At 44.9% G+C, this 26,766-nt stretch overlaps 1 long non-coding RNA gene across 1 annotated transcript; it reads left to right on the forward strand.

The window, feature by feature from the left end:
- The first annotated feature begins 3,995 nt into the window (after nt 1-3,995).
- On the forward strand, nt 3,996-26,465 carry LOC133225978 (uncharacterized). Its single transcript, XR_009729339.1, has 3 exons — nt 3,996-4,196; nt 4,751-4,828; nt 26,338-26,465. It is a non-coding gene; the product is annotated as an uncharacterized LOC133225978 (long non-coding RNA).
- The last annotated feature ends 301 nt before the right edge of the window (nt 26,466-26,766 follow it).

Consider the following 26,766-nt stretch of genomic DNA (forward strand, 5'->3'; position numbering starts at 1 on the left):
GGGATGAATAGTATCATGGTTCTCCTCTAAGGATGCTCAGGTGATGATGATCTCACTCTAGTTTTCAATGTTTCCTCCTTTTTCATGCTGGCAGGTCATTGCTGGACCAAATGCAGGAGTCTATGTGAAAGGTGAGTGTCTCATGGCACTAAGGAGGGAGACAGAGTCTTGGGCAAGGTTAAAATCAGATAAATCATTCCAAGTAAAAAAACCCCACTTAATTCCACCATTTCCCATCCTTCCCTTCCCTCAGCTGAATCAGTGGTGGCACCATTTCTTGGGGAAGGTCTGCGGAAGAGCAAGGTCATGACTACTTGCCTGCATGAGAGAAAGAGGCAGTGGCAAACAAGCCAGCATCAGAGTGAAAAGCCAATTCTAGCAGTATGAATGGAGTCTCCCACCACAAAAAGCGAGTTGTTTAGATCCGCTGTGGTGGCTGCCAGTCATCTTGGGTAGGCTCCCAAGTGAATTCCTGCTCTATGAACTCAGCATCAACAAGAAGTGAGGTTCTGTAGGATTTAAAGCCAGAAGGGAATCATTAAGACCCTCTGGTCTGATCACTGCGATATAACACACATCTTTGGTTGTTACCCAGCCATTTTGGCCTGAAGCCCACTGGGCATGTTCTTGATGCAGCTGGGTATTTTTCAGAAGGATACATCCAATCTTGATTCAAAGTCTCTGAGTAATAGACCATCAAAGGATCTGCATGTGTTAATGAGCCATATTTGTCTTTGCTGAAGGTGTGCATCTGATTTCCTGGCTGAAGACTTTACCATGCCTGTATTGACTGCTGAGTGCCCTGGTTGGAAAGGTCAGACTTGAAGCATGGCTTAGCACTGGGGGACCAGCTAACAAAATCCCTGTAGGCAGAGGATACCTTCCCCAGAAGCAAAACCACTGGGAAGAGCCAGATCACGCACAGGACCTCTGACACTGGCACCTCTAGGGCTGCACAGCAGCAGCCATAGAAGTGAGCATGGAGATGGATCAGAGAAACACAGTCCAGTGCAGCTTCCCCAAGAAGGCACCTAATTCCTACTGCCTATATCTAGGGACCTGCGCAGGAAGCTGGATCACAAAGTTGTCTTGTAAAGGTAACCTTGGCTGCCTGGGAAGGAGATACTGGCACTTAAACTGGCTGAATGAGCTGTCTTTACTGATGCTGGCAGGAAATCAGAAGTGGGCAATGGGGTGGGATGAGTTGCCTATGAATGTGAGAAGGATGCCTCTACACCAGCTTCCAGGATATGAATGTCATTTACAGTGACCAGTCTCTCTAGCAGTCTCTTAGGGCCTACAGACTCTAAGCTGGCTCTGTTTCGTTACTTGAGTGCTTATTCAGCAAGTCCACAAGCAAGTGTATTTACTGAAGCATTGGGTGTGGGAATGCCTACGAGTGCATGATTCTTTCCACATACCTATGACTCTGTCCTTTGCTGCCAGGGTTATTGCCACCTGGTAATATTCAGGCTGCATCTTGAACCCATGAAAAAAGAAATCCTGACACTTCAAGTAGTCACAACCTCAGCATGAACCAGACACAGCTCTAGCAGTCGCTAAATTGCAGGTGGTTGGAAGCTGGAGGATGCCAGGGAAATTATTAACATGAGAAGATTCTTAGACTCTCTTCATGAGCATCCAATACTGGCTACACCAGAGCTGGGAGAGTGTGGATTCCTGGCCACGCTGCTCCTGGGAAACCCATAGACAAGTGTTTGTGTAGCAAAACTGGTCAATTAGGTTGATTAGCCTTCCTCTCTTTTCCATCTGAATGCATTGGTGGGAGGTAGGTTGTCTTTAGTCTCTAAGGGCTATGTATTCTGCTTTTCCCACACACACATGAAAGCAAAACAAAAGAAACCTGAGCTTTTCCATGAAATCTTATGTTTCCAAAACTTGGCACTCAGAGAAATTATCAAAAACTATTAGCCTTGCACTGAAATTTGAGCCAGGTTTCAAGGAATTTCTCTGAAATTCCTAGTGAGGAAGACTTAAATGGGAACTCTCTTGGGAAAGCTGCATGCTCTGGGGAGTTCAACTGCTTCATGGTTCTAGGCAGCCAGGGAATTGTGATGAGAGAAGCTTTTTTGCAGACTCTACCCCCGCTGTCAGCTGGAATTGTGAATTGCACAAGGCACTGATATGAGTAATAATGCATGGGAAGACATTGCACAACACTTTCAGACCTCAAAGGCTCTGCAGTTCATGCCATTCATGGGCAAAGGATGGGTCCATTCCTTATTTTAGCTGAAGAGCTGTATTTAACTGTGGCTACTGCATTGAAGGCAAAAGCATGTGGCTGGGATGTTTCTGAGAGGTAGGTCATTCCCTGGTGTGGCTGATGCACGGAGTGCTGCAGCTCCCAGGGGGCCAGCCGGCCGTGTGCAGTTCCCTCAGAGCTTTTCTCTATGTGCTGTGTTGGCCTTATAACATTCCGCTTTTATGGAGAACTTAGGAAAGGGAGAAGAGTATTTTAAAGGTGCTGCATGAAAATTTCATTTTCAGATGGAGAAACCAAGGCACACCATGGGTATCGGCTCAGGAGGACAGCAAGCCAGTCACATGGAGGAAGGATTAGATCTCGTCAGGCTTTGTATAGCAGGAAATATCATTGCCCCAGTTCCAATAGCTAAGCTCTTCGTGGATGCCCAGAAAGTACTGGTTGTTGTTGCACTGTCTGTGTAATATGTCTTTCCAGGAAAATGGCATTCGTTTATAATAGTGAGCCCCTTTTTAAACCATGGTTTGTGTTTTGAGAGCAGATCAAATAGCAGACATTTTGATTAATGCAGCATTGAGGTATTGCAACAACAACCAACAAAATCACATGCCTGTGATGGGATGGGAAAAGGTATAAAGGACAAACATTAAGGGCAGTTCAACTTTGTGGGGAGGTGGGGAAACAAGCAGGAAAGATCATACCTAAACTGAAAGCCAAAGCCAATGCTTGCAATTGCCAAGGCATCAGCCAAAAGGAAAAAACAACTCAGCTTGCAGTAAAATCATGTATGAGTCATGATGGGCCAAGAACAAGTTTGCTTTCTTTTCCCCCTCATTGAACAGATGATGATTAAAAGATAAATCATGCTTGGAGTCAAATCGAGTGATTGGATTAAAGTTTAGCAGAGTATTTAGAGACTGTTTGGGAAGCAATGGAAAGCTAATTGAAAACTTACAATTGTGAGACCCTTGAACTCTCCAGCTCTTAATAAAACACTACTGCAAAGTACACAAGTGTTCCCTGTGGGAGAGATTCCTCTCCACAAGTGCTTTTATTCTTCAGGTATGTGGAAAAATGGTATTCATTTTCTCTACAAGTTCACCAAAGGAAAGCATGTTCACGATCGTAACTCAACTATTGCTCATGATGCAGTAACTCAATCTATTCAGCTCACTGAAAATCAGTGAAGCAAGACAAAGGAAAGTCACTTCTTTAAAAAATGAAATTTTAAACACTTCATTCTTTTAACTAGTCTTTGCTTTTCTGAGCAGCTGGGATTCCAGAGTGCCTGCCTGCCTGCTTTGGGCTGAAGTGGCTCCAGAGCCTTGAGGACTATGTAAAAATTCCTTCTAGATGTGCTGGAGTAGGAAATGTCATGCTTTATTTGTCCTAATAATATAATTGCATTCTGGAATCACCCCCAGTTCTTAGGGAATGTACCCAGCCTCCAGCTTCAAAGTATTGTCCTTCTTGATGGAAATACCAGTGAAACCCACAAATAAAGAGAATAAACTTCCTTATGTCCACACACACATGCATGAGCACACAGAAATGAAAAGCCTGGTTCTTCATTTGGCCTCTGTAATGAAGAACAGGTTTTTATTGGTGAAGCTGCAGAAAGGTGGTAGTCAGGTCCATTTGCCCCCTTGCACTTACAGATTCTTTATCTGAATTTTTACTGCCCTGAAGGAGAAGAGATCTTAGGTGGCAACAGGGCATTTTTCAGCCAGAGCCTGTCTGTGTGATGGTCCCCATGTTCTGTCTTTCTCTCTGCCTTTTACTTAGTTGGTGGCCTTAACATGGCTCCTTTTAACTTTTCCACATCGTTCATGTGTCCTCAGCCTCCTGTCGTTCCCTTTCCAGGGCTATGTTTCAGATCACATCATGTAGTCACAGCAGAGGAAACTGGTACCAGCAAGAGTCTCACTCAAATGATTCCAACCTCTGCATGAACTACTTCACCTTTCCTGAGGTAAGCATGGGTATCCCCATAGTACATGGCTTTGTGCAGCTTGGCTGTATCTGCTGTTGACAGATGAAGACAAGGCATGTGGGGTTAATGTTTTGGATGAATTCAAGTTACCAACCCAGGTTAAAATCTGGTCTGTTGAAGAGTTCACCTTATTGCCTAACCACTGCCTCCCACCAACTTCAGTGAAGCTTTCACTGAGTACATTGTTCTTTAGCATCAGCATCTCATATGCAACAAGCAAAATGAACATATTAAAATAAACAAAAAGCAAACCTTCTATTTGTGCTAATTAATGTTAATTGCATACACCAATATGAGAAGCTCACTATAATAGTATTTCTATGTGACATGCCCACAAAAGCTAGCCTAGCGTTTGCTTTTTCTTAACAGCTGTAGTTTGTTCTTTATTAGAAAGCTTTATTATGTCTTAAAGTGATTAATGTGTTCTGGGAGGACTGGGTAATAAGTCAGCAGTCACAAACTATAGGATGCTCCTTGGTGGATTAAGGGAAGATGGATCAGGAAGATTAATATGTTTCTAGCCATTGCTGCAGATTCTGAGATGTTTTGTCTCAGAGCTCAAGAATGTGGGATGGATGCAGCACTGGAGGGGACACTAAGTCTTGCCCAAGGTCAGTTGCATGCCTGCGACTTCTCTGTGTGGAGCTGCAAAGAACATGGTAAAGTGATGAACACTTTAAAGTTGCTTTGGGGGTGATGGTTCTTGCAGGGCATTGGGAAGAAGTGGGAAGGCACATTTTGTGATTCTTGAGATGACAACCATGTGAATGAGCATCTTTCATTTGGGGAACCTGTAGTTTACAATGATTTTTAGTCTGAAGTATGATGGGAATGTGCAGTGCAAAGATATGTGATCATGTCCTCTTGAATGTGGCTATACTGGCAAATAGAAACACTTCATACCCATGTTGGCCGAGTGATGTGACAGGCTTAATTAGCACTCATTGGACTCAGTATGGTAGCAGTCTGAGAAGTGGTATGTGCTCCTTATAGAATGGTAGATTACGGGTTTGCTGTGCCTGCTTCAGCCATGAACAGATGTTCACTCTGACTGTTTTGTAGCAACGGGACAAGAGGTGATGGGTTTAAACTTAAACAGGGGAAGTTCAGGTTAGGTATAAGGGAGAAGCTCTTCCCTGTGAGGGTGCTGAGGTGCTGGCACAGGGTGCCCAGAGAAGCTGTGGCTGCCCCATCCCTGGCAGTGTTCAAGGCCAGGTTGGACACAGGGGCTTGGAGCAACCTGCTCTAGTGGAACGTGTGCCTGCCCGTGGCAGGGGGTAGAAATCAGATGGTCTTAAGGTCCTTTTCAATCCAAATCATTCTATGATTCTACTCTGACTTTTCTTGCTTCCAAAGATCGCCTGCCTTTGACTCTGCCCTGCAAAATCCAGCAGTAAGAGCAACCAGAGTGGGGTTTGGTGTGCATCCTCTAGCTTCATGCTTTCATTTCAGTAACCGTGGCATTTATTTAATGTTATCTATTGATTAGTGGTATCTATTGATACCACAGCTAAACAATTATTCAATCTCAGGGTGGAACATTTGAATTGACTGAGCTCGTAATGTCAAAGTGTTGCCTTGCATGGGAAAAATGTTCCTCCTTGCTGTGGGGAAATGAATGCCAGGGGGAGCTTGATCTGGTCTAGAACAAAAAGGAAACCTACCCACTTTCTTCAGAACCGGCAGCTTTTTCTGAGCTTGGAGAGTAGCTCTGGTGCTCTGAACTAGCTAGCTGAATATGGACTGAGATGCTGCAGCTCTGTGTAAGAGCTGTAGCTGGGAGTAGCTTTGAAGTCCCCTGTGTCTGAGGCCATGATACCTCATAATGTGGCATTTTATCAAATAACGTGCAGGTCTCTTTTCATTAGTACTGCTGGATTTGATGAGATAGGCTCTCTGGGTGCTTTGGCTCAGACCACAGTTTGTACTGGGCGTCATATAAAAGGTATGCATGATTTCAGTCTCTCCTCCCCTTATAGGGGTCTCTCAAGCCTCTGCTTTAATGAAAGCAATAGCAATTATACCAATAAGATGATATGCATTATCCTAAGGGTCTGTAATCTGAGTGGTAAGCCAGGAGCCTTTGTGTCCCCCTGAGAGCTCCTCTGTCAACTGCTCTTAATATTCCTGTGCTCTTTGCAACCATTATGGTTATCAAACCTCCATGAGGGGGAAACTCCTCCAGCTACATGCAGAAAATAAGACCAAGAAGCTGAACAAGACCACATTAGGTGGGACCCGGGGACACAGGGCCCTAGATGAATGCTAGGAGGACAGCACAAATGTCTTCCTCCTCTCCTTTGACAACTGTGCTTGATTATATATTGCGCAAACTTGTTCTAGTTTGGTTTTCCCCTTTAAAGGATAGAGCAGATGTCTTATGAGGCCACAGTGGGGTTCCAGCTAGTGTCCCTTGACTGTATTTGAGATCTAAATCTCACAATCAATAATACTTCTTTTGGAGGTAGCCAGGCACCTGGACAAAAGGGTGGATTTAGACTTTACTATGGGAGTGGTGGGACACTGGCACAGCTTGCCCAAGGAAGCTGTGGCTGCCCCATCCCTGGCAGTGTTCAAGGCCAGGTTGGACACAGTGGCTTGGAGCAACCTGCTCTAGTGGAAGGTGTCCTTGCCCATGGCAGGGGGTTGGGACTGGATGAGCTTTAAGGTCCCTTCCAACCCAAGCCGTTCTATGTTTCTGTGATTCTACGTATTAAAGCTGTTGGGCATCTCTGTGGAAAGTGTTGTCCCAACAAGTGGGACAAGAGTATTAGAGGGGGTAATATGTGTTTGCCTTTGGGAAAGAAAACATTCTCATAGCTGCAGGAGCATAGAGTTTGTGCTGTATTCATGTGAGCCCTTTGAGAAAGCAAAGCACGTGTGCTGGCCATTTCCTCAAAGAAAATATTCTCTGTGAAAGCTAATAATTTTAGCAGGGATTCCTTTCTTCCTCTTGAGGAGAGTTAAATGAAGTTATGGGTCAGAGAGAGAGCATCTGTGCAACACAGGAAGAATTTCCCATGCTTGAATGTAGTCCCTTCATTGGAGAAGACCTAGTCAAACTGGCAGTCCAAATGTTTTCTTTATTAAAGGTTTTATGGGTGCTTTACGCTAGTTTGCAGAACCTGGTAAGCCCCTCTGAATTGGTAGGACTCAATAGATGGAACTGATAGAAAGCTTACGATTTTCCTCCCACAAAACCAAACTTCCCAGTTTTTTCCTACATACTTGTCCAGGTTTCTTGATACAAATTCTGTGTAGTTTCCAGCTGTGAGTGGCATTTTCCTCCTTACAGATGATAAAAGGGCTTTGCCATCTAGGCCGATGAAATGCCAGGACAAGTCCTGTACGCTGCGGTCCTTCTTCATTTATATTCTCAAACCCACCCCAAATCCCTTTTCTTCTGAGACTGAGACTGAAAGCTCTCGGTACAGCTTGATAATGTTCAGACCTCCTCTGTGTAGGAAATGGGCAGCCAATAGCTCTCTTTTGGGCTGTAATTTCCTCACTCAGAAGTCACCTTAAATCAGAATCTAAACTCAATGAGGAGCATACATTTGCAAGTGAAATTAATAACTGGTTGTTGAGTTTGTAGTTCCCTTGAATGAGGGAGCCCTTAAAAAGGCACTGGGTAAAAAAAAGGACTTACAGTGGTACAGCAGGGGCCAGAAGCTGAAACTAATCTTAATGAAAAAGGATATTCAACGAGCGGCTGCAGGGCTGTAAAGTCTGCCTGCTCAGATCTCCACTGGACCATGCTGCTTTGCGTCCCCATTTTTGAAAGCCCTATTTCCTGAGAGATTGCATGATTATTATTTTTTAATCTAAAATGTATGGCTGAAAGAAAAAGCGTTAAAAAAAAAAAACAACCAAAACCCAACTGGCAATGCAAATGGGACCACTGAGCGGTCTCCTGGAAATGATGTACATTGTGTTGCCCAGAACTTGGCATTTATGGAAGTGACCAGCAGGGAAGAAACAGAATTGTTCTCATGGCCAGTGTCAACTTGGATCATCATAGCGACACCACAGATTTGGCATCTCTGATGGAAAAGAGAGGCTTTCCAGTCCAGTACAATCCCGCTTCACAGCGTCAGCCCTTGCGTAGGTTGGGTTTGGTGAGCATCAACAGCTGGGTGGGACAGCATTGTATAAGTCTGGCGCTTTCTTGTCTCAGATTAATGATCTTCAAATATGGTTTTCAAAAACACAGACTCACTCACACGTAAATAAAAAACAGAGGGAAGCTTTTAAAAGACTCAGATGCTTGGTATTCCAAGCAACATTAATGCAATGCCTTGCGAAGACATCCAATTGAGTGAAAACACAGTGGTCCTTCTGCACCTTACCTTTTCCCTAGCGTATCTCTCTGAAGGGATTCAAAGCTGCTTGTCACACTGAGCAATTGATCCTGGTTTCCTGGCTCTGACTAACTATTTAGCCTCCGTTTAGCAGCATCCTGCAAAAGACAGGTGCTTTTGGATAGTGTTACAACCTGCCCAAGGTCTGAATCAACCCCTGGAGTGGTTTTTCTTTCAACAGATGAAATCTAAGCCAGCTTCTTTGACTTAACTTAGCTGCTGTAGGGAAGCACCCATAGCTGGGAAGGATGGACCCAGGTCTGAGCAGCTGTGGTCCAGGAGAATGCACCCATGCAGAGGTGCAGCAGGCTGAATCTTGCGCAGCCAAGGTAAAGAAGATGAAGCTGTTGTCACATGGCCCCTCTTGCATTTGATAATTCATGAGCCTTTGCTGAAACAACCCCACCTGGTCTGGTCAGGCCGTGCCAGCACCACAGGCCAAGATTCAATGAAGTTGTTGTTTCCAATTAAAAGCAAGCATACTACAGCTATAGAAACTAAGAAGCCCATATCTTGGCAAAGGATGGGCTTGAACACCATTTCAATGCAGTAACAATGTTAAAGCTCCATCCTGTTCCCATTGAAGTTGGTGGCAAAGCTCCCATTGACCTCAGTGGGAGTAGGATCAGGCCCCCATATGTAAACATGGATGGGACGGATCTGCCAAGGTCTTACTCCTGGTCTGGGGTCTGTGGATGCCAGTGGTGCTTCCACTGAGGCAATGCTAGTGGAGCAGTGGCGTGGGTCAGGACTGGAATTGCGTCTAATCAGTGCCCTGTGGCTCTCCATGCATTTATCAAGTGGAATTTCAGGCTGAAAACAAAGGGATTGAAAGGCTGAAAAACAAGGCAGGAATGTGCACTTGGCAGCTCTGCTAGCCAGATGTTTGTTTCTTTTTCCTTACTCTTAACAATGACTAAAAAACTCGTGAACAGTCTCAAGCCCAGCGCAAGGTCAGCCTGAAACTAGGTAAGAGGTGTCGCAACAAGGCGGAACGAACATCTGGGAATGGAAAATGTTAATTTATACCAGGATCCAGTCCTGTGGCTCAGAAAACACGGGCGAACCTTCAGAAGGCTGGGTACATGCGTGCTTTCCCTTCCTACAGCAAGCCCCATCGGTCGTGCAAAGCTCGCATGGAAGTTCGCAATATTCCCTTTGTGCTGTTGTGTGAACTGCTTCCAAGAGCGGTTCAGCTGTTGTGCTCGAGTCAGAGCAGAAAGAAGCCAATATTAAAGCAAATATACACATCCATATAAATATATGCCCCCGTTTCCTCGGAAATACATCCCTAAATGATGGAGCAGCAAGTTGTACGTTGTAGTTCATGGATCTGTCAAGGGAGAGAATAGCCCTTATAGAGTTAGTCTTATTTCATTACATTGCAAAAGTTGCCTTTCTGAAGAATCCCTACTTGCTTTTGATAAAACCAATCCAAAAAACCAGGAAAATCACTGAGTGTGAAGCAGCGATACAATGCCTTGAGGCTGCAGAACAGTAAATTGAATCTCTGGCCTCTCTGCTGTGTCACCCCTGACAATATGAACTTCTTCTGCAGCATCTCCGAAAGACTGTTCCCAGGATCAGCATCCTTTCACAGAAGAGCACCTCATTAATCAGTCTGCAGAATATCACAGCAAAATAGATAAATTAAAAGAAAAAAAGAAAAAGGAAGAAAAAATAAAAGGTTATTAATTTTTATTAGTTGGGAAACTAAGCCAAAGAGGTAGAAGTGACTCATTCATGACTTATTCATTAATGATAGGATTAAGAGCTGAACTCTTGTTATCTGACCAACTGGCTTATTTTCAGATCACATCTGTCTAGTAGTGACTCCACAGCCAAGCAGAATGCTTGGCCAGGAGGCAGCATTTTACTAAACTGGTGTGTTTGAGATTGTGATTGCCTGACCTTGCTCTTACTTAAATCAATGTGGAAAACAAATCACCTCTTGACAGCGTACTATCAGGTACAACCATTTTCAGGTAGAAAAGAAATCAGATCTATTTAAGCTCAAGTTCTATAGAAGCACTTCCTTGGGCTGTGTGAGCAGTGTGTGACAGTGAATCAGTTTGGTTTAGGTTTGTAAGAAAATAGTACTATCAGCAGAGTTAGGATTAGTGTTAGGGCCAGCAGGTACGCATCAATGCAACTCATGAAAGCCATGCAGTTTAGTGTGTGTGAGCTTGGCTTTAGTTAATCTGTGAGTAAAACTGGACTGCCCTGCCTGAGGCTAACCCTGGACAAAATCAAGCTCTAGTCTCCCAGATGAGATGCTATGAGGGCAGTTTCAAAGCGGCAGGAGCCTGGAGTATGCTTTAATGACAGCAAAAAATCCCAGGAGCTCTTGGAAGGAGAGGAGGAAACTGTATTATGAAGTAATTTCTTCCTGAACATCTAGTAGCTTGCAGGTCTGCTTAGAGTGTAGACCTGGGAAAACCTGCCTCACCACAGGTACTGGAGCTCCCACAAAGAAAGGTTTCTTATCAGACCTCTCATGTGCTTTTCCAGTTCTGAGCTGATTCCTCTCTGTCCTCAGTGTAACAGGCACGTGTAATATCATGGACTCTCCTTATGCCACCTACTGGGCTCAGGGACGCAACTTAAAGCATTCAGTGAAGAGCAGCTGTTGTCTGGACCACTTCAATACACAGAAGGATAACAGAAAAAAGTCATTCTAGAAGAGTTCCTGTGCAAGAATTACTCCATTTTCATCCATGATCCAGCAGGATGTTGAATGTGCCTCCAACCTGGAAAAGTATTTGCCTTGTGATGTATCCAAGCCTGTCCATCTTTGTGGCTGAAGCAGCATGTTTCCTCAGCCTGTCAGCACTGACTAATGCCCTCAGCACTGTCTAGTGCCATCGAGCAAGCGCATTTAGTGCACTTTGAAAGGGATCCCTTTTTCTTGCAATTAGAGCACTTTGCAATCTAAGCTGGATGTCTCGATGGTGAAATGTGCAGGAGAGGTGCAGGCTGTTTTGTTCTGTGTTTGGGAGAAACACTCTCCAATGCTGAGGCTATAATCCTCCCTCCTTTTTCTGCTTGCCAGATCTCTGGCTCTCTTCAGAACCATATTGAAAAGAAATCTTTGTTTATGGAGTTTCTGAAAGCTTCAGGTTTGTTTTCCTCCCTCCTCCCTCCTGCCAACAGTGGAAGTGCCAAAACATTAAAAAAAAGAGGCATTTCTCTTGGAGCTGCTGGCCATGGCTGGAAGGAAGAGTGCAAGAAATATGAGGAGAAATCTGCTCCTGATCTTCCCAGCACAGCCTTGCAGAGTGGAGGGATGGGGAGAGTTTAGCAAAGCATCTGGGCTGCTGGATGCCAACGCAGCCTGTTTTCCAGCTGGGGATGGGTCATTACTCCTTTCGATAAGGACAGTGGCACGCAAAGGCGAAGCCAGAGGAAGGACTGCTGAATGCTCCAGAGGTGGTAGCCATCTGCTTGCAGATCTTCTGCATGTGGAAGCATTGGTTCAGTCTGTATTTAGCACAGATGTTAAAGCCAAAGCCTTCAGATCCATGTTACGGGTTGCTTCAGTGGCTCTGTGGGCTTCAGTGTTGGGCTGCCTTGTTGCTGCGGTGTGTGGTCTTTACCAAGCCCCCTTCTGCTACCTGATTAAAACGTTTCACCATACCCAAAATCTGCTTTGCACGCAAAGCTTCATTCCCCCTTTGAAGATCTGAGGAACGGGAGAGACCCAGAAAATGAGTTTGATTCTGCCTTAATGGGCTTCCAGGTGGAGTTAAGCCTCCTTGTTCCCAAAGAGACATTGGTGGGAGCCAGTGAGACATCCAAGGAAAAGTGTTGAGTCCTTCCAGGAGACTTAAGGACTTAAAAGGATCAAACAAGAGATGAGATTTTGTCAGTATGGTTTTTGTGTATCCAGGAAGACAATGGGGACACTGTAAGCTGATAGCAGCATGGTCTTCCTGTGTCTACCTGTTGCTGAGGGCAGCCAGAAGGTGAATGGTTTCTCTGTGTGAATCTTTACTTGATCTCACTCTATCTCCTATTGCTATTATCTCATTTTATGGCTTTCCTTGGCTGCAATCCCAACATGATTCTTTTGAAGAGATCTTTACGTAAACTGAGGCAGGGGCACCATCCTTAGAGGTGGATGTCTGGAGGGATTTGCTCTATGCTTTATTCCCTTGCAGTATTAAGAACTGTCAGGGTTGGGCTTCTGCCTTTCTTCCTTTGCCAGCCAACACTCCTGCTACCTGCCCCACTGGGGAAAGAGGTTGCTATCTTTAAGCCATCATTCAGAAGGCTCAGAAAATCATGGGTCAAGGCCTAGATCACCTTCTCTTCTTAACCCGTGCACAAGTAACTTCACTGAGCTGTCCCCCTGCAAGTTCCAAACAGCGTGGAAGAAGAAGGGTGAAAAGTTCAGCAAAACACAATCCATTTTACAGCAGACCTGCAAAGCAGAAATATTAATACCAATAAAAGAGGGAGGGGGTGATAGGGGACTTCAGTTGCCAGTGGCTGACACACCTTCAAATACTTAAACTGTGAGCAAGGCTTTTAATCCACATGCAATAAACCGCCCTACTTCCAGCATCAGAAGAAAAGTGCTTTTTTAAAGTTAGATTTTCACAAAAAAAAAATGCCAAAATGCAAAAGAAAATCAAAACCCCCCAAACCTGACATTGCTGAGCTTTCCTGTAAACAATCAGTCCGGATATATTTTATGATGTGATTTATAGAGAGTTTGTTTCTTAAGACTCAAAGCAACATTGCTATTAAAGTATAAAAGATGCGTGTTTTGGTGGTGGATGAATGCCATTGCCTTTTTTCCCTAGCAGGGAACCTGCTGAGTGGGTTTACGCCACTTGGAAAGATTAATTCTTCATGTGTGGGCATTCATTGGCAGCCTTAAAGCGGCACAGATTCCATTGCCATCATTCTTCTGGTCAAGGGTAACACCACAGCAGCTACTCAAGCTAAAAGATTAATTAATGAGTTGCAAGACAAGGGGAATGTGCTTCCTTGGAATTCCAGCACCAGTTTTACTGATTCTTTCTTCTGCAGACATTTTCACATCACTTTCGCAGCACAGATTTAGTGTTACTGTTCTCTGTTCAAGTCATGGAACAGATTAGATAATCCCTAGGCCTTTTCCACCTCTAACACTTGTGGTTCTGGTTAAATAGCTGTCAAGTTCTGAATTTAAAAGAGCAGAACAAGCCAAGGCTTTTGAGGTTCTGCTGGGAGGATTACAACTTGTAACACATTCCATATCCTTCCAAAAGTGCCTGCACTTCTGGTTTTCCGGACAAAAAGTGTTATTCAGCTTTCTGCAGAACTTCTTTGTAGTTCATCACACGATCCAACTTTTCTTTCTGCATGAAGATACTACTAGGCTGCTCTGGCTGGCTTCAGAGGAAATCTACCCTCCCTTTCATTGTTTCTGACTGAAGATGTTTGCCTGTTGCTGGAACAAAACAAATTTCCTTACACTAAAACATTGCATCTGCCAATTCATTTTTAAACGTGGCTCTTGGAATTTATAGAAGAGTAAAAGGTCCCAGGGAAGTGAATTGTTGTCTTGTAACCTTGCCAAGTATACATAAAAGAGCTGATAGGTCTTTGGCCTACTTGCTTTTATTGTGATCTATAGGCTGCACATAAATGTTGTCTCTCGGATGGTGCGGTTTAGGGCTGTGGAGTTTTCGAAGTAGGTTAAGGAGCTTTTCACCTCCAAATCATTTCTGTGAACTTGGCTGGCTGCTGCTTTTTGTAGTGAGTCATCACAGTGAAGAAGCAAGTGATTTGTGGTCTTAATGGAAATGCCAAGGAATCACCAGGGTATGAGATAAACATTGGCAAAATATCACTGAATACAACAGGGTTGCACCAACGTAGCTGGAGAACCTGGTCTCTCACCTGGACAGTCTCTCCGGGTGGAAATGATAGGGGGCTACAGGATGGACATGCTCTCTTCCCTTGGCTTCCAAAAGATGTCCTATTTTGACCTGCCTTCTGCTGGGGCCCAAGTAATAGCCAACAGAGCACTGCAATGAACCAAGAAGCCATGTCAGGTCCTTTCCAACTCTAACTGTTCTATGATTCTATGTCATGATGGTGCTGTTTGGTACTACAACACAAGTATGACTTCTCAGAGGTCTGATCAACAGACTTGCCATTGGCCAAGTGTTAAAGCTTTTATTATCTGGATCTTTCTTCCTTTCCTGGTGTTGTTTACAGCAAAGGAATTTCAGCCTAGTCCTTTTGAGAGCATTCTTCCTGTTATTAGTTCTTTGCACAGCTTTAATAGCACTGGTTGCTCCTCCTTATGTATGTCATCTCTGATGTTAGAGCCCACCTGCATTAGGTACACTATAAACACTCATTGGTGCAAAAGACGTGTCTTCATTCCTTGGGAAGGAGAATGTGACAGAAAATTCATACCTGGGAGAGAAGCAGCCGCTTTTTTGAAACAAGAAGCCTGGTATCTTTATAGGTTTGAGCTGGGACTCAACTCATCTTAGAGACTATGAGCTCAGTGGAAATAGGATGGGTTGCCCTATTGTAGGGAAGTGGCTTTAGAGAGCTCTTGTGGTCAGATCTTTCTCTTCTATAAGGAAAACCTTGAAGAATTTGCTGGTGAGCCTTGGTCTTTGAAATTGTGCATGTCTGGGGAAGGCTTATTAGCTTGGTATCTGGATTTGAGGTTGTTAATGCACCAGAGGCTGTAGCCAGGCAGAGAGTGTGGGTTTGGGGAAGGAGAGGTTGTTGGTTTTGTGTTAGCAATATGCCATATTAATCAACATGGAACATATTAACATTGATTATACTATTTGTATTATATTCTATTATCATTCTTCTTTAGCATTGTTGTGAGCAGTCTGTTTGCTTGCAGTATAACTAGATGCTGTTTGGTTCTGATGGGACTGTTTTCTAGTAAGTAGCCTGTGTCTATTGTGAAAATGGGGCTCTACATGGTGATCAGGGTGCAGGAGTCAGGAATGTCTGGGGACAATGTGGGAAAAAGGCTTGCATACATGACAGCGTAATCCATATGCTTGCTTTAGTTTCTAGATCACCTAAACTTGCAAGAAGCATGTTCTTTGTGACCCTTGGACAATCTGGACCGTATTTCTATGCACTCATAAATGTCCACTTAGCTTTGGCTGCAACAGGAAACAGATCTGGGAGACACCAGTTCACAGACCTTAATGTTGGACCTACGAGATATTCACAGCACTTCTCCCTCCCATCTGCATCACAACAATTACAATTCTGATTCTTCTCCTAGACCAGACCTGGGCTCTCGCTCAGAATAAGGAGTTGGCTTCTCAGTTTTGTGCAAAAGCCCAGGATTGACTTTCTCAAAATGAAAGCTTTGAAATGGAGTGGATATCCTGGCTAATTCTCTAAGTATACCTGTGTTCTATGGATCAGATCTTCCCTGAAGCTGAGACCCTCTTCTGTGTCTCAAAGGATCCTAAAATGGGAAAACATAGACTTTCCAGACTTCTGATGTGAGCGAAATTGTATTCTTGTTACTCAGAAGGAATGTATTGCAGAAACTGAAAGTTAAATTATAAGGATATTAACATTTTGGGATTATAAACACAGCAGATGTTTCTCTTACAGCCAGTTTGCATGCAACTGCTCTGTAATTTTAATAACAGAGAGAATGCATATGTAGCTTAGCTGCAAAGCTGCCTCATGCTCCCTCATCTCCAGAGGTGTTTGGCATCAGTTTAACTCTTTTCCTGCTGAAAGCAATGGCAGCACAAAAGTGCTTCTATCCTGCATTTCCTTGATTATATTTTGATAAAGGTGGTTTTTTTCATTGACTTCAAGGAATGATACTGATTTGTTGCTTGGTCAGAAAGAATTAACTTCTTCCTTCGTGCTTTTTTCAGCAATCCACATGCATCACAGGGGTGGAGGAAAAATAATTGGCCTATAACTTTGCACAGCTCAGGAAAAACATACAATTAGCATTGCTGCAAATTGCTCCTGGCTGAAACTGGGGAGCTGACAAGTAGAAAAGCCAAAGAACCTTTAAAGTAGGAACATTTCCCCGTTTGCCTGGAGGATGTTTATGATCTTAAGCCATCAGCTGTATCTGTGTGTCTTGTTTTCATAATGGAGCATCTCTTGAGATTTCTTCCATTGGCGTTGTCAGCGTTAGCATGGGAAACATCAAAGCAAAGCGAGATAACTGGCAAATGGCATGGCAGCACGGGGTAAAAGGTGAACACTCAGTGAAATGGGGCCTGCAGGCTGTATGTTCCACATCAAATGCAAGCTCTCCTGAGCTTTAAAACCAGAGCACCATAAAACTCTAGGTGACTCCCTTAATGGGTTTAAAAATCATTCTCCCAGGCTTGCTCCCCGTTGTTCAGGCAGCCTCTCACCTGCGATGGAGAGAAGCAGCAGGCTGCAAGAAAGGGGTGAGAGGGGAGAGCAGACACAGAACAGGAAGGAGACAGAGGCAGCTGGCAGTCCCACAGGATAACGTAATTGCTCCGGGGCCAAGGGCCAGGTGCAATGTTCAAAGGAGGCTGAGGAGGGAGGTGCCCAAATCTCATGTAAAATCATTGCAAAATGGGCAATTATTTGCTTTAGGCTTCCATGCTTTGCAGTAATCACTGTATGGGAGAGAAAAGGAGTGTAGCTATCTTGGGCACTAAAGGGGGAGATGGTATTTCAACCTTCTCTCTCTTGAGCAGTTTGGTGAGCCCAGCTCTTTCCTTTCCAAGCCTGGTTTTGTTCCATGTGTAAAGTCCAAAGCAGTTCGATCGGCAGGGATCACGCACAAAAGGAGCAGTTCATTTGAGACGCAGAGCCAGCTTGAACAGACGCTTGTATGGGCTTCTTGAGGTCAAGGGGCTAGGAAAAATAAGTCCCAAGGGGTCCAAATTGTGTATTCACTCAGCTCTCCATTTGTACCCCGATGTGGTGGGAAGTGTCCAATCCTGATTCACCCCATGGCAGGGAATAAACCATACCCTAACCTTGACCTGTTCCCTTGTGCCGCTATAATACCCCCTAGAACAGTTGTAATGTCCCTTGTTCTCAATGAATGCTCCCAAAGGTCTCCCAAGAACAATAACCATGGGGAGCAAAGATGTATTTCTAATAGAAACAGACAACTGAGGGCCTGCTTACAGCTGGAGTGGGCTGCCAGGCCAGATGTACCTGAATGCTTTTATACTAGTGAAAAGCATCACAAAGTATAACCATTTTCCCCTTCTTTTAGTTTGTTTTCTCTCCTCTGCTTAGGAGCACTTTGCAGGCAAAAGATTATGTGTCTCTGGGGAATGAGGTAGAAGAGCTAGCAAGGTCTGAAGTGGTATGCTAAGTGTTGGGAGGATGGGAATAGTTGTGGCACTCTTTATTACACTGCCTCAGTAAATGCTAGTTGTGAGGAAGAGTGTTTATGATCAGGTTAGTTTAGGAGTGCGAGCAACCAAACACCGAGTGCAGCAGTTCCTGGACATTCAGTGAGTTGGAGGTGATGCCAATGACAGGTACACATAGTTCTGCATAAAGAATGAGTGGTGCAATTGGCATAAAGGAACAAGTGTTAAAATCCCAAAGGCATGATCCTAAAACAGCCATGGCCACTTAAAAATCAAATCCCAACCACCCTCAGAAGCATTTCTCCCCTTGCAGCTCTGCTCAGGGCTTCCCTGGACAAGAGCAGCCCTGCATTGTCTCCTTTCATGGATACCTAATTGGGACTTTTCAGAGCAGCCAGACCATGACAGAGCAATTTACTGCTGACTTTGCCTAGGAAATGAGAACCATGCCCTTGTGAGATGTGTCTGGTCTGCTCCTGCTGCACCTCTGGGGACACGGGCAGACGAGGAAGGAGCTCCTGCAAAGCACATAAAAACAGGGGTTGGAACTGGATGATCTTAAGGTCCTTTCCAACCCAAACCATTCTATGATTCCATCATTCTATGATGTGTGCAAGACGTATGGCATTGCCTTGAAGCAGGCAGGAGGTACTTAAAAGGTCATTATAGGGAGCAATAGCTCCCCGCATAAGGGAAGGAATATGGCCTTAAAGAGAGGGCTGTCCACTGGCAGCATTACTTGTAATGTAATGGCAATGACCAGGGCAGCTTTTTCAGATATGACTGCCTTGTGCTGCAATGTGAGTCCTTTGGGGGACTATGTCTGCAAATGGATGCAAGTGGAGGACCACAGTCTCCACAGAAGGAAGGCAGGCAGATGGAGCTGTCTGATAGTTGTAGAGACATCTTCCTGTGTGATCTCCTTATGTGTCGGATCTATGTAGCAGAGGTTGAGAGGCTGCTCATATCAGAAAGCAGGTAGATGTGGATAAAGCTGGGGCATCAGCTGGAGTCAGAGCATCTCACAGCGTGCCTCATTTCATACTTGTATATGAAGATTAGGCACATTAGAGCACTTAATTCCATATTTTTAATTGGGGTAGGATTCCCATCAAGACTTTCTTTTTTTCCACCTGCCTTTTATTTCATTTCTGGCTCTTTATGGCCTCTCTTTCCAGCTGCTTACTATTATCACCTACAATTCTAATCCCTCCTTAACTGCTCACATAATCACCCCTTTATTTGGCAACCTGGATTCATACCCTTTGATCCACAGGTTATCCTTGTACTTCCTGATTTTAGTTCATTCCAGGGCACCCAGTGGTTTCCAAAATCCTGGGATCCTTGCTTACTTTATCCTATCATTCTTTGCCACAGCATGGGAACAAAGTACATGTAATAGACCTTTGCCTCTTTGCCAAGAGATGGGCTGCAGTTTTCATGACCAAAGGGTCGTTTGAATTTGGTGAATCCCCTCTCATAGGTTATGAACAGGCTGCAGTGACAGTTCTGATTTAGTTGCTGGTTTTCTTCCCACTTCAGTTGTGCAAATACATGGAGTGCTCTGAAACTCACTCCAAAGTAACTTGGTGAACATAGGCCACATTCCCATAAAGGCAGAAGGAAAGCTAGGATCAACTACCTGCCACCTAGGATCTGGGCAAGTGGGGCTGAGGTTTGGAGGATTTTGTGATTTACACAGCAGAGCTCCTACCCCTTGTTGCCAGTGAAAACCTCTTGGTTTTTACAACTTCTTCACTTGTCTCTTTCCCTGCATGGCTTCTACTGGGGAAGTTAACAAACCAACACACTGGATCTTTTACTTGCTATCTACCCTCTCACATGAGAGGATGGTGAGTTGCTTGTTCACATTTTCCTGGTCATATCTTCCCTTGCTTTTTCTAGCCAGTGGCTACTTGCCAAAAGCACCTTTTTAATAGCTAAATAATGGAACTGTTGCAGTTGGAGCTGCCTCAAAATCTCAGTGACTTTTAAAGGGGGAATAGTAAGATATCATTTGAGGCCAGAGGAAAATCTGTGAAATCATGAAGCTATTTGTCCTTCTCCACCCTGCAACCAATTCCTAAAATGGTCTGTCTTAAACTAAACTGAACCCCCATGTTTGTAGCCAACCTTCTTGACACTGTGAATGCCCATGAAATGGTGTAGCAAACCTCATGTTTATGGCTGGAAAGAGATTAATGTAAATGGTGGGAGAGAGTTTGGAATTGGAGAGACAGCATCACACTGATCAGGTCTTTTACTAGAAGCCTGGAGGGCTGGGGAGGAGCAGGCAGGTTGGCTCATTTCTTTTATGTGAACAAGGGAACATGAGCTCCAAGTAGGGGAGATGGTCAAGTGATGCTGGTTTGGGATTTGGGAGATCCCAGGTCACACTGTAGCTCTTCTAGAGACTTACTAGTGTGAATTTAGGCTAGTATCCAAGATACGGCAATTAAAGATACTATTCATGTGAGTAACTTGCACCCAGTGGAGCAGGGTCACCCACCACTCACGAGAGAGCCTGTTCTGAGTTCCTTCAGCTTCATTTAAAAGAAAAGGAAGAAAAGAGAAATATAAATGCAGCAGGGACACTGAATTCCCAGGCTTCCAGTCTCTTGTGGCTTTTAAATGGTTCTTACTGCTTTGCCTCCTCTTCAAATGCTTCAGGCAGCCTCAGAAAGTGGTGGCTGAAAGGGTCCAGCCACAGAGGCTGGCAGTGATTCACTGTGTGCACTTTTCCAGTTTGGATGTAAAAAAGGTGTTTGACTTTTTAACAGGGCATGTCTGCCTATGGCCAGCTCCCTGCAGGAAGGCAGGACCAGGTGTCCAAGCCCTTGCACCATAACTAATGTGGATTCAACTAACCGTTATTTGCTGTCAGTTGCATCTGTCCAGCTGTTATGCTGGAATCAGTGCTTTTTCTCTTGTTGTAAGTTTAGGTTAACACTGAAGTCCAGCATATTTGACTTGTACCAGCTGATGTGTGGGCATGTTTCGGACATCCTTCCACTGGTTATATCAATGAGTAGTTGTCTTCTGTACCTATGTGGGGATTTGTTAACTTAGTCCTAAATGTGGGGTTTGCTTTTGCTACACAGTGGAGCTAAACCGAAGGCAGCAGAGAGCAGGAGGGAGGTAATGCTCTTTTGGTTTTATGTGAGCTTTATGTCAGGTCTGTATAAAGTAGGGCTTGATTTACCACTCATTAATATCCATGCTAGTATATGCTTTGGGCATAACTTGCACCCACCAGGTCTGGCTTTCCTCAGTGATGGATACACTGGCTGCAGTGATGCACCATGCTGCCTTGCAGCATCTGCAGCTTTTGAGGTTTTGTAAGCAAAATAAGGAAAGAAAACTTTACAACCACTTGCCCTGTGCTGCAAAAGGAGGTTTCCTTGCTTTCTTGCAGTTCTTCACTCTGTTCAGTGACTACAATGCAAGCATTCACTTGACAGTCTCATCAGAGTGAACAGTGATCTTGTGCAAAGGGAAGGAAAATTATGCTGGAAAGGTGATTTGGAGCACATCAGGACTGTGAGAAATGAAGGCAGGGGCTAAGGGTCACTCTTGAATAGCCATGAAACTTACCCCCTGTTTTTCTCATGCTTCATCCATATGGTTCCAGTTTGATTCCTTTGCAATTCTCACCTTGAAGCCCCAGCTCTGCCAGTCCCTTCCAATGGCAACAGCAACTGTCAGCATACACTCAGGCATGTTAAAGTGAATTAAACCAGGTACATCCTCCTCTGTTTTTGGCAGTTGAAAGGAGGACTGTGTGGGGAAGGCACTTATTACAGGCTCTGTGAGAGCCTGGGAACAGGCAGCTTCATGTTTGTGGCACATGCCGAAGCTGTTTTCCCCTAGCAATGGGGTAGATAGCACCTGATGGACTGATGCGTGCTCTCTCGGTTTAGGTTTATACCCATTCTTTAACATCCCGGTGGCTGACAGTGCATGTGTGAGCACTCGGGTAGGACACCTGGCTCCTCCACTGGGGAACTTGGATACAAACAGCTGGAGAAGCTGTCAGAGGGAGTCTTCCTCCAGGGATGAAATCTGACTGTGGCTGAGATGCACAGATCAAATGGCATTTAGGCATCTGCTGGCCCAATTGCTTCACTTCCTTGCCTCCCCTCCACATCCCCCCAACCTGCAGTGCGTCTGGGTGACATCTGAAGCATATTGCTGTGAGGTTTGAAAACCCTTCGCACTGAGGGAAGTGCTGGGTGGAAGATAAAGCCAGAGGTACCTTTTCTTGTGGTGTGAGCCAAAGCCTATTGCAGGTTTGGGGTTCTTGGGCAAGGGTTTTGCAAGAGAGTATGTTTTGCAACTTTGGTTTTAATTGTTTCCCCTGTAGACAAACATGCTTAGCTGGCTCATTACAGCATGTACCAAGAATTTGTTCTAGGACAGGATTAATTAATTACACTGTCAACATGCTGGTTTTCCACCACAGTTCTGCTTCGTGGTCTCCCTTGGGAAAAAGGCATCTGCCCAGGGGAAAATGTTTATGGTAACGGGCAGGCTAGTCTCCTTTTCCTCAGAAGCTACAATTATTTGAGGGAAGAAAAGATGTTTTCAATGCATTCACGAAGGTTTTGACTTTATGGAAGTGGTCACACTTTGGGACACTTGTGTATGCCAGCAGCAAAAATGGTTTTGGTCACCTTTTGCTCTGACTTGAGACAGGACCCAGGGATATGACTGGAGAAAGTACTTGAAAGAAAACAGTAGAGGATGTTCAGCTTTGCTCATCCTTTCAAGTGACGTGGCTGAGAATAAACCAAGGCACAGGAAAAAGCAGCAGTCAGCGTCTGGGAGACTGAAAAGCGTTGGGTCAGCAGGCAAGACCTGGAGGGGATTGGCCAAGGAGTCATGAGAAGGACAGCATTTCTCCTTTTTCGGGTCAGACACAAAGCCAAAAGCAGGACAGAGGAACTCTCAGTTTGCCTTGAGGCTTCTTCACCTCTGATAAGAGAAACTGGTTAGAGCAGTGGCAAGAGAACAGGAGCTGCAGTTCTCAGAAGGGAGGGATGGGCAAGAACAGAGGTGGGGGACCACTAGCTGTGCCTGGAGGACAAGCATACTGCTCAGGATAGTGTCAGGGCAGGGTGTTCATGCTACAGTCATTCCTATCTTTCCTAAGCTGAAGCCCATAAGGGCTCCTGCTCAAAACGTTCTCCAGCAGCTTGTGTCTTGACCTAAAGCTTTCCAACGTACCAAAGGGAGAGCCATGGGTCTCATCCCTGCTTGACTCTGCGAGGAACCAAGTGGGCTTCTCAGGAGAATGACACTTCACAGTCAAAGTGGTATGAAGAGGAAAGCAAGTCTCTGCTTTGCTCCCGCCTTCTTGTGTGAGTGCAGGCAAGTCAGAGAGGGATTTTCCAAACCACTCTTCACGTGCCTGCTTTCGCTCCCTATGGAAAAATTGGAATACTTATCTTAAGCTGAAGCTCTTTCCCTCTTCACAGTACTCTTGCTCCATGTCTGGACAGCTCCCAGGAACATGGATCCCCATTGGAGCTGGGGCTTCCCTGTGGTTTTTCTCACTATCATGTGCAGCCAGGAGTGTCCTGGTTTTCTTCAGCTGTGCTGAGGAGGACAGGGTGCAGTTCAGGGTGCTTGTAACTCGGGGTCCTGCTTGTATTTGGATCTGATACCGTGGGTAAGTGGGTCTTTGGGGATACTACCTGTATTAGACCATTGTGCTAGAGTGCCCTAGATGTACAGGTGTTGCATGCAAGTCTGCCTATGTTGTTGAGCCTGACAGATACCTGCCCTTACGATGGCAAGAGTAAAGGCTTCAAAATCTGGAATGAAAGGCTGAAAGTCACTAATTCTATCCAGTCTAAACTTTGCAGAGGGCAAAGAGGACATCTCAGAATCTTCTTGCAGCAGTGGGTAGCTGTGCAGTGATTCAGCTTGCTGGACTTCTTCAGATTCTCTTCTGAAAATAGGTCCTTGGCACAATAAGTGCAAACTAAGTGCAATTAACAACTGCTGCTCATAACTGGGTTTGTTACCTGTTGGGTTTTGATGGTCATTGTTATCTCCTTACCACCCTTCCCCCTCCATGTCTTGGACTATGACTGCCCTGGGACTGGAACCAGTTGATGTGTTTGTACACCTTCTGCCACCTTGACTGAAGCTTCAAGGTATCACCAACCACAGGTGGCATATAATGGTTTTCTGTTGACCAGAAGGGAGGTGCAAGGGGCACATTGAAAGTTTATTGTTCTGTTGAGTTCCTCTTCCATATCCTAGAAGCTGTGGGGCAGCTATTAGAACAGCTTTATTTAATCTATAGATCATCCAGTCCCAGTCTTCACCCAAGTTTCCCACTTCTTTTTCACTGCACATGCTCTTTAATTCAGCTCTTCTGAAGTCTACTCTCTTGTCACATATGATTTGCATTAGCTCTAATGAGAGCTATCCATGCAAATCTCCCACTCAGCTAACAGTGATGGTTCCTGGTTGACAAGCTAATTTTGTCCATGTGGAGAGCTTTGCAATTAGATGGCTTTACAGCTCAGTAAAATTAAAACTTACAAAAAGAAGTTTAAAACCTTATTTGTGGACAACAGGCCTAGCACTTGCAAATGCTAACTGCTGCGCAGTGATTGATGGCCCAGGAGAGACCTGTCAGTAGAGACAGGTAGAGTAGTTAAGGGAGGAAGATCCTAAAGATAGCATTCAGAAATGCACAGCATTATTCCTGCCTTTTTTAGGATCAGAAAAGGTCCAAGTATCTGTATATGGCAAATATCTTCCTTTATGGGTATGTTTGCAGGACTTGTTGCGCCTTCTACTACATCTCGTGTCATAACGATCAGGCATTGTCCTTAGGGATCACAGAATCATAGAACCCCAGTTGGAAGGGACGTCAAGGATCATCTCATCCAATCATTCATGGCAAAGTATGACCTAGAGTAGATGCCCAACACCCTATGCAGCCAAATAACAATGTAAAGATCTACTTCCCCCAACTTGCTGAGAGATACCTCTCCATCTGGGCATGCAGTTGGACTTAGCCAGGCCGTGTTCTCCAGCCATGCCCAGCAGACATGCCCAGAGCGTAGCCAAGGACAAGAATCCCCATTCAGTGGTAGTGTGTGAGATGCCAAACTGCTAGCAGGTTGGGAATGAGAAAATGCAGCAGGAAATCAGCCCAACTCTTACCACAAGCCCCCTATCACATTACTGTTGAGCCTGTGTATTGCCATTACAGTGGCTGGCCCACCGAGTGTGTCTGAAAAGCCTGCTTGGTCCCTGACAAAGGAATGTTCCCAGACATGCTGCAGAGATTTTGCCCATTGCGTGATGTGGGCAGCATTTAGTTCCCTTTGTTCCAGAGAGGAGTGTTTCGCCCACGATTACTTGGACACATCGCAAAAATAGAAAGCATTGCATTATGAAAGTCACTCATTTAGGAAAATCATGCAAAAAGTCATGTAAAAATGTGAAATAAATACAAAAGAAACGCTGTATGAGAGCCAGCTGCATGAAAATCCCCATAAATTGAGCAGATTTCAGCACTGAGATGAAGTCATGCAATCAGGAAGGTTGCGGTGCCTTGAGGAATGACACAGCTCAACGTGCAGCCCACACGTAGCTTGCTTGCCTTCTGCCACTGCAACAGGCAAAGTGAAATCTTGCAACCAGCAGATTCTCCCAGCCTGAGCCCCTCACCTCTCATCTTGGCTGTCTATAGCATGCGGGGCTGGGGATAAAACTGGCCTTGTGGCAGGAGACCCTACATTCTTTGCACCCCCATCCTCTTTCCAGCAGAAGTATCCTTTCCTAGGTACCAAGAAGGGACTTTGCTGGTCTCCTGGCATCTCTGGGAATCCCTCTGTGCCCACACAGCACAAGGACTTACTGCAAGACCTATATTGTCTATCTTGTCTATACTGATCTATATTGTATCAAAATCAGTAAGGGATCAGCTTTGCATTCACCTGCATTGGCATCCCTGACGATTCTGCATGATGTTTCTATGTGTTTCCTCTTCAGGGAGGACTGAAGCACATGTTTAAAAGTGTGAAGTGAACCCTTTTCAGATATAAGATGCAACCAAGGCAATATGAAATCTATTTCATTCATCAGGGCTAGGTGAGGGCCAGGATAATTGGGGTGCTGAACAGATTCCATCTCAGAGTGAAGCTGATAGTGCTGTTGTGGCAATGGTCTTCCTGAATGCATCTGTATTTTCAACAGTACAGCTGGTCCCAGGCCTTTTTTCACTGCTGCTTTAGCCACAGGGCTGTAGACATTGCTACTGGTATTGCTCTTGAAATGCTATGACTGTCCTCACTCAGCCCTCATGTGTTGAATCACTGTTGCTTTGGGGGGGGAAGAGGAAGTTGCTTTCCATCCCCTGGATGCTATTAAGAACTGTCTGATTATTATTTCTCTGTTTCTTTTCAGACCTAAAATGCTGGGAGTAATGAATGTGCTAAACCTCACACCCCCAGCAACCCAAGGAGACAGAACATCTATTTATACAAATACAAATTGTCCCCAGCATTCATGCAGTACTAGAAAGCTAACCCACAGCCCCAGAAATCAGCCACTTCAGTCTGAACTTCCCTATGCTTGCAGCATAGGGAAGGGGATGTACTGACACAAAGCCACTGTATAAGGAGGTGCATGAAGGAACAGCCAAGACACTGCTGGACCTCTGCAGCCTGGAAAGCCAGGAAGTGAATCAGTCTCATGGAGAGCTTGAAGGTAATTAAGTAAAAGGGGTGATGGGTTTAAACTTAAACAGGGGAAGTTCAGGTTAGGTATAAGGGAGAAGCTCTTCCCTGTGAGGGTGCTGAGGCACTGGCACAGGGTGCCCAGAGAAGCTGTGGC

The sequence above is a fragment of the Neopsephotus bourkii genome, unplaced genomic scaffold (assembly GCF_033783945.1).
Source record: "Neopsephotus bourkii isolate Nb327-2 ecotype Australia unplaced genomic scaffold, CSIRO-AGI_Nbou_v1 NB_1768, whole genome shotgun sequence".
In the NCBI taxonomy this organism is placed as follows: domain Eukaryota; kingdom Metazoa; phylum Chordata; class Aves; order Psittaciformes; family Psittacidae; genus Neopsephotus; species Neopsephotus bourkii.